Raw genomic sequence first — 6,079 nt, 5'->3', positions numbered from 1 at the left:
TAAACAATGGACTTAATTTTGACGATTTAATTCAACTTCTATATTCATCATGAGATGAGGAAGAAACTCTGCTGCTTGACGATAGTGACAAGAGTTTAACTAAATATTTAGCTAGAAGAGCTTCAAAAGTTCCATGGCAAAAGTACATCAAGGCTCTTTTGAAAATATAAGAAAGAAAGGTTAAGAAGGGCAAGAGGAACGACAGCCAACCGTTGATCCATGTATATACAAAAGCAGCCAAAGGAAAAATGATGATACAAATCGTATGACAACATATCAATCCTGGATACGTTACAAGAGAACTGGAAACCTGAACCTCATTTAGAGAGTCTTCCAGTTATTACTGGTAATCCTGCGAACTCTTGTAATCTTCTTTTAATCTTGTGATAAAAGTCAATTTTTTTTATAAATTTGAAGTTTATTTCATTTCAAAACATCATATACAAAATAATTATTCTTTTCTGATTTCTCAGTAACGTATTTCGGGAGATTTTCTGATTTTTCTGAATTCTCTATAGAACTCAAATTATAATATAGTACTTAAAGTTATTTAACTTCGCTGATTCTTTTCTCCCATATATTCTTCGTATTATGATGTATTCTCATTAAGTAAAAGATATGATCAGATGAAGCAGAAAATGAGACAGATATACTCTCTATTATCGTATTTATTTCAGAATATTCATATAATAAACTAAACGTAATTTGTACTTTTTAGTTTAAAAATGTGATTTCCTTCCTATAGAAAATATAAACTGACCCTCAGCATCCCTAGTACAGAGATTTACTACGAATTTTCAGAAAATTGTTTTCAGCTACCCCAATAAGAATCGTCTTGCGCGAGTTCAAAGAAAACTCTCTACCTCAATCGTATGCTCCCTGTTTTGCTAAGAACACGTGATTGCGTATTTAACTCTCTGTTTGTTTGTTTACACTTGACGTGTACGGGAAAGAGTGTATAACTTGTGTGTTCGATAAACCAGCTATCAGAGCTAAGTTTAACCGAAAAAGAGAATGAAAACTGACTGACAAGAACATTAAATTTAGTACACTTCTTTAATAGAGTTAACAGAGCGTTCATATTTTGATTGCATTCACTTCTCTCTTTGTTTATATATTATTTTATTTAACATCGTACCCACCGAACCCTCCTATGCTCACGATACAGAACTTCCTGCTATTGGCACAACACGAGCTCTTTTCCGTCTCATAGCAGACAACATTACTGTTGACTAGACAGTGCCACGAACTATCTGTAAATAGTTCTGTTAGTTTCAACAGCAAAGAAACGCGTAAACAGAGAACCACGAAACCAACAGCTCCGGCAAATGCTACCGCAGCAGCGTCGCCGGCAGAGAGGGACCACGTGCACACCAATAATGTGCTCAAGGATGCAGGAATAGCAGCACCAATACAAGCACAAAAGCCAGCAATATCAGCAGCGCTGCCTTCATACCCAGCCTTCGCACCTGCGATGTTCTCATCTGCGCCTTCCGCCTCAGCTCATTACTCAGCTGCTCGGCTGGCACTTGGCTTTTTACCTCAGTCGCAGCGGAGATTCAGTTCAGTTTAGAACGAGACGGTTCGCTTCTTGTCGGCAGCAACGACCAATGTGGACATAGAAGAAGATATTAAAGAATTAAAGCTGAAGCCAAGAGAAGGCAGAGTAAAGTCCCACAAATGTAAATTTGTACTGCCAAGTGTTGCGCGATTGAGAGGCACTCTGGTGCCCCGTTAACAAGTGTGAAGTGTATTCAAATTTAAATTCCCGTTCTTTATATATTGAAATTCTGTGTAAATTGTGAGACGTAATTTTCAGACTTCTTCTCCAGTCACGATCGATTGCGGTGGTGAACGATTTTAGTAAGTTAATTGCCTTACGCTTTCGGTTATCATTTGGCTTTGACTTCTTACTTTAAGTTGGAAATAAAATGAATGTAAAATAAGTAAAGAAGATGTAAATAAATTATTACTATTTGTAGTGAAATAGTAAAAGCGAATTAAAGTGCGCTTCATCAGACAACAAAAACCTTGCTAGCAGCGCGTTGGCCGTAGATATCAGACACGTTGTCAGAAATGCGGTGAAAAAATAAGTGAAATCTTGAAAGCCAGTGATTGGAAAGTGATGGCTACGTGGAAATAAGCAATAAGTGGTGGAGGCAAAAAGTCTAGGAGAAAAAGCGCCACCACAAATCTGTGTGAAAATCGTGATAGCGTTCAAGCACAACTGTCAGTGTTCAGTGACGACACAAGCACGTGTACGTGTGTGTTAGTGCAATTATTAACATTGCGTGTTTCTAGCGCGGTTCTTCCAAAGAAAAAATTCCTAACCGCGGGGGCGCATACATTTTAATACAACGCCCAGCCGCGTCCCTTAACAGCCGTTCGTGCTTTCCGCGCCTCAGCTCACAGTTTCCGTCACCCGATCAGCGTCAGCATCAGCAATATCCGCTGTGATAGTGAAAAACAGAGCATGGATCCGGAGCGTTCCGCAGGGAGAACAGCGAAATCACCGTTACCATAAATTTCGAAATGTGCGCACCAAAAGTCATGAGTTTTAAATTATTTAGCGCTTATTAAAAATGTAAATGTGCTTATGTTTTATTTGGCTTGCTGCAACAATTTAATGGCAAGTGAGGCACTTTAGTGATTCTACTACCTGATTATTATTTTTTGTCCTTTGTCATACATATTGTGTTTGCTTTTAATTTGCGCTTTTGCTTTTTAATTTTTTCTTTGACTACGATGGTTTTTCGGGTTTTAGCGTTATATTTTTATACCCTTGTAACTTGTCGCTAGAGAGTATAATTGTTTTGTTCACTAAACGGTTGTGTGATACGTACGAAAGCTAATTGTGATAGAAATAGATGATCAGGACACAAGTTGAAATCCGGGGGACTGTCTGTCCGTCCGTGTAAGCTCTAACTTGAGTAAAATTTTAGAATATTGATGGAAATTGGTACGCGTCGTTCTGCACAAAAACTAATGCTGAGTTTGTAGATGGGCGTAATCGGAGTATTGCCACGCCCACAAAATACCATTAACCGAAAACGTACGAGTATAAAGTGACATACTACATCCCATATTCACGAAACTGAGTGTATTCGGACTACAACCACGCCTACTTCCCATATAACACAATCGATTCAACTTAAAACTTTCACCTTTCACCCAAATCAAGAATTAATTAATATATCATGAATCGGAAAATTCGAGCCAAAAGTGTTCAAGCTCTAAGTCCTGAATATGTAGACCCCAGTATCTATAGTTGACTTTTAACCGAAAATATCGGTCAACGTGTGAGATGTGCAATTGAAATTGAGAGACTTCTGATAGCAGTATGTCTGTGTACTAGCTGAATTGGGTCAATATTTCCCTTAGACTCCATATACTAAATTTTCGATCTTCCGGTACTTCTCTGGCTTCAATCCTTGCGAGTTGCAAAAGTATAAAGCTATTCACAAACTTAGCTACGACATTTGTAACATTGTGTGGAATTCTTTTTTAGACTTTCGTTTTCATTTCTATGCAAAGCCGCAAAGTAACTGGCTTTTGACGAAATGCTTTCATCTGACCGCTTTTGACGGAAGTGCCTTTATTATGAAAGTAGTATTCTTCAAATTACACTTAAACTAAAAATAATTTTAAAAATTAAATTTAGTGTTTTAAAGTGTAAGTCCGCTTGATCTGTTTCAAGAAGTTACTCATACGACAAGGTGCTGCTTTAAAGATAACGATGCTTATTAAGGAAAAAGGTTATTTAATGTTAGATTTCGATTTTTTAAAGTCACTTAAACGCAAGTTAGCACAGCTTTTAATAATTCCAGATTGAAATGTATGAAAAAAATAAACTTAATAATTTTTGTTTTTTGACTTGTCCTGAAAGATTGGTAATTTGTGCCAATCATTATAAATGGGTGATAATGTTACAAATAATGCATTTATAACTGTAAATAAGAAGTCTTTCTTCGCGACGAAAACATTAATGTTAAGTTATTTTAATTTAATTTAAAAATGAATGATATATATTTAATTTTTCCTCAAAGTGGAGAGTAAAATTTGACTTGCATTTCGTTGTCTTATACACACCGAAGTGTGACGGACAAAAGTGTATTTATTGATTTGTTTATTAACAATATAGTTTTTATGGATCTCGTCAAAACTAAACTTAAATTACCAAATATGTTATTATTCAAATTGTGTAAATATTTGATGCCATCAAATCTCAACAATGTGCTCAGCCCGAGGCTACTCATTATTAATTTTTGGGAAGGTGCCGCTGCCCAGCTGGTTGATGTCCTCGTAAAAATAAAGGCTGACATCACCGCCGTCCAAGAAATGCGATGGACGGGACAAGGACAGAGACGAGTAGGTCCTTGTGACATTTACTACAGTAGCCATATAAAGGAGCGCAAGTTTGGTGTAGGATTCGTGGTGGGAGAGAGACTCCGTCGCCGAGTACTATCATTCACTGCGGTGAATGAACGTCTAGCCACAATCCGCACCAAGAAGTTCTTCGACTTATCGCTGATTTGCGCCCACGCCCCGACGGAAGAGAAGGACGATGTGATCAAACTTGAGCCTTTGGGGCCCCCGCCACGATGTCAAAATCGGTTTGGCGATTTTAACCCCAAAGGGGGCAAAGAAGGTCTTTGGCACAGGTGGAAAACCAGCCCCACGACGAAACTTCCCAAAGGGTTGAGGCTTTTTGATTCTGCCGGGCCGAAAAGGTTTATTTAGTATAATTCCGAAAGAAGATTCACGCTACCGGCGTCCCGGATCGAAAAACCAAACCAGATGATCATGTTGGATAGAGGGAAGACACGCCAGTTTTGATGCCCCCGATCCAAATGCCAACAATTTTGGTTCCGTTCGCACCCCCCTGTGCAGCAAAAACGCCCCCAAACAAACCAAGGAAGGTTTACTCAGAAGCGCAACCACAGACAGCCGAAGATTTTCACTGGCTTCCCCCCCGTTTTTGAGAATCGTCAACAACTCGGAAAAGGAACTGTGGACGATTTCAAATTTACGTAAAACCCGAAACCATTGGTTTTCGGAAAAAAGAACAGCGAGAGAGGAGTGCCGTGTAGGGAGAGAAAAAGGGCCCCCCTCGAATAGATACCAGTTGAAGGGGGAAGCAGACCAGGGGAAGGAAGAAAGGGGCCCGAAATGGTGAGTAGAAGAGTTTGAAAGCGGCCAAAGGGGTTATGCTCAAAAAACAAAAAAAATGCGGCGGCAGAAGGTTTCAAGCCCGGAGTATTCCTTGAGAACCCCCAAAGGTGACAGTCCCATGCCAGAGCATATTTAAAATTATGGGGAACATTCCAGCCGCTGAAGGGCAGGGGAACGCACAACCCGGAGAAGGAGAACCCGATTCCCCAATCGATGACGATGGAGCAGACGTTCCATTACCCGGCCATGAAGAAGTTCGAATAGCAATTGCCCGCCTGAAGAACAACAAAACGGCAGGGGGGAGATTGCCGGCCAGTACAAACAGGCGGCGAAGAACTGATAAGGAGCAGCATCAGTTTTTTTTTGGGCGGACGAAAGATGCCCAACGATTGGGTTTTTAAGGGGATGCCCAACCATGGAGACCCTTTTTCGCCAACTCCGGGTTAGCCTCCCAAATCGCATATGGCCCAACGAGCGTATTTAAAAAAAAGCCCACCGTAACAAACTGATTGGGCCTTATCAGTGTGGCTTTAGACCTGGAAAAAAACAACCGACCAATATTCACATGGCCCCAAAACTGAAAAACCCGAAAAAAGAACGACCACCCAACCTTCGTCGATTTCAAAGTGCGACAGCACGGGAGCGCTTTATGCCGCGATGTCTGAATTTGGGATCCCCCCCAAAACAATAGGCTGTAACCGACGTTGACAACACCAAAAATCCGTCAGAAACGGGGAAAACCTTCCGAGCCGTTTTGAACCCGAGGTTTTGACAAGGGATTCCTTGTGGACTTTTTTAACCCGTTTTTGGGGTAGTTCGAGCCGCAGAATTAAAAAGAAGGACCATTTTTATAAGAGTGTAAGTGTGGCGGGAATATTGATATCATCGACCAAACCCCGGGTTGTTT

At 40.3% G+C, this 6,079-nt stretch overlaps 1 long non-coding RNA gene across 1 annotated transcript; it reads left to right on the top strand.

Moving 5' to 3' along the window:
- The first annotated feature begins 1,558 nt into the window (after positions 1 to 1,558).
- On the top strand, positions 1,559 to 2,046 carry LOC126767237 (uncharacterized). The gene is made up of 2 exons (XR_007669039.1): positions 1,559 to 1,863; positions 1,983 to 2,046. It is a non-coding gene; the product is annotated as an uncharacterized LOC126767237 (long non-coding RNA).
- The last annotated feature ends 4,033 nt before the right edge of the window (positions 2,047 to 6,079 follow it).

This window comes from Bactrocera neohumeralis, unplaced genomic scaffold (genome assembly GCF_024586455.1).
Source record: "Bactrocera neohumeralis isolate Rockhampton unplaced genomic scaffold, APGP_CSIRO_Bneo_wtdbg2-racon-allhic-juicebox.fasta_v2 ctg4893, whole genome shotgun sequence".
NCBI lineage: Eukaryota > Metazoa > Arthropoda > Insecta > Diptera > Tephritidae > Bactrocera > Bactrocera neohumeralis.
The sequence above is the reverse complement of the archived record's forward strand: the minus strand, read 5'-3'. Positions and strand labels throughout refer to the sequence as shown.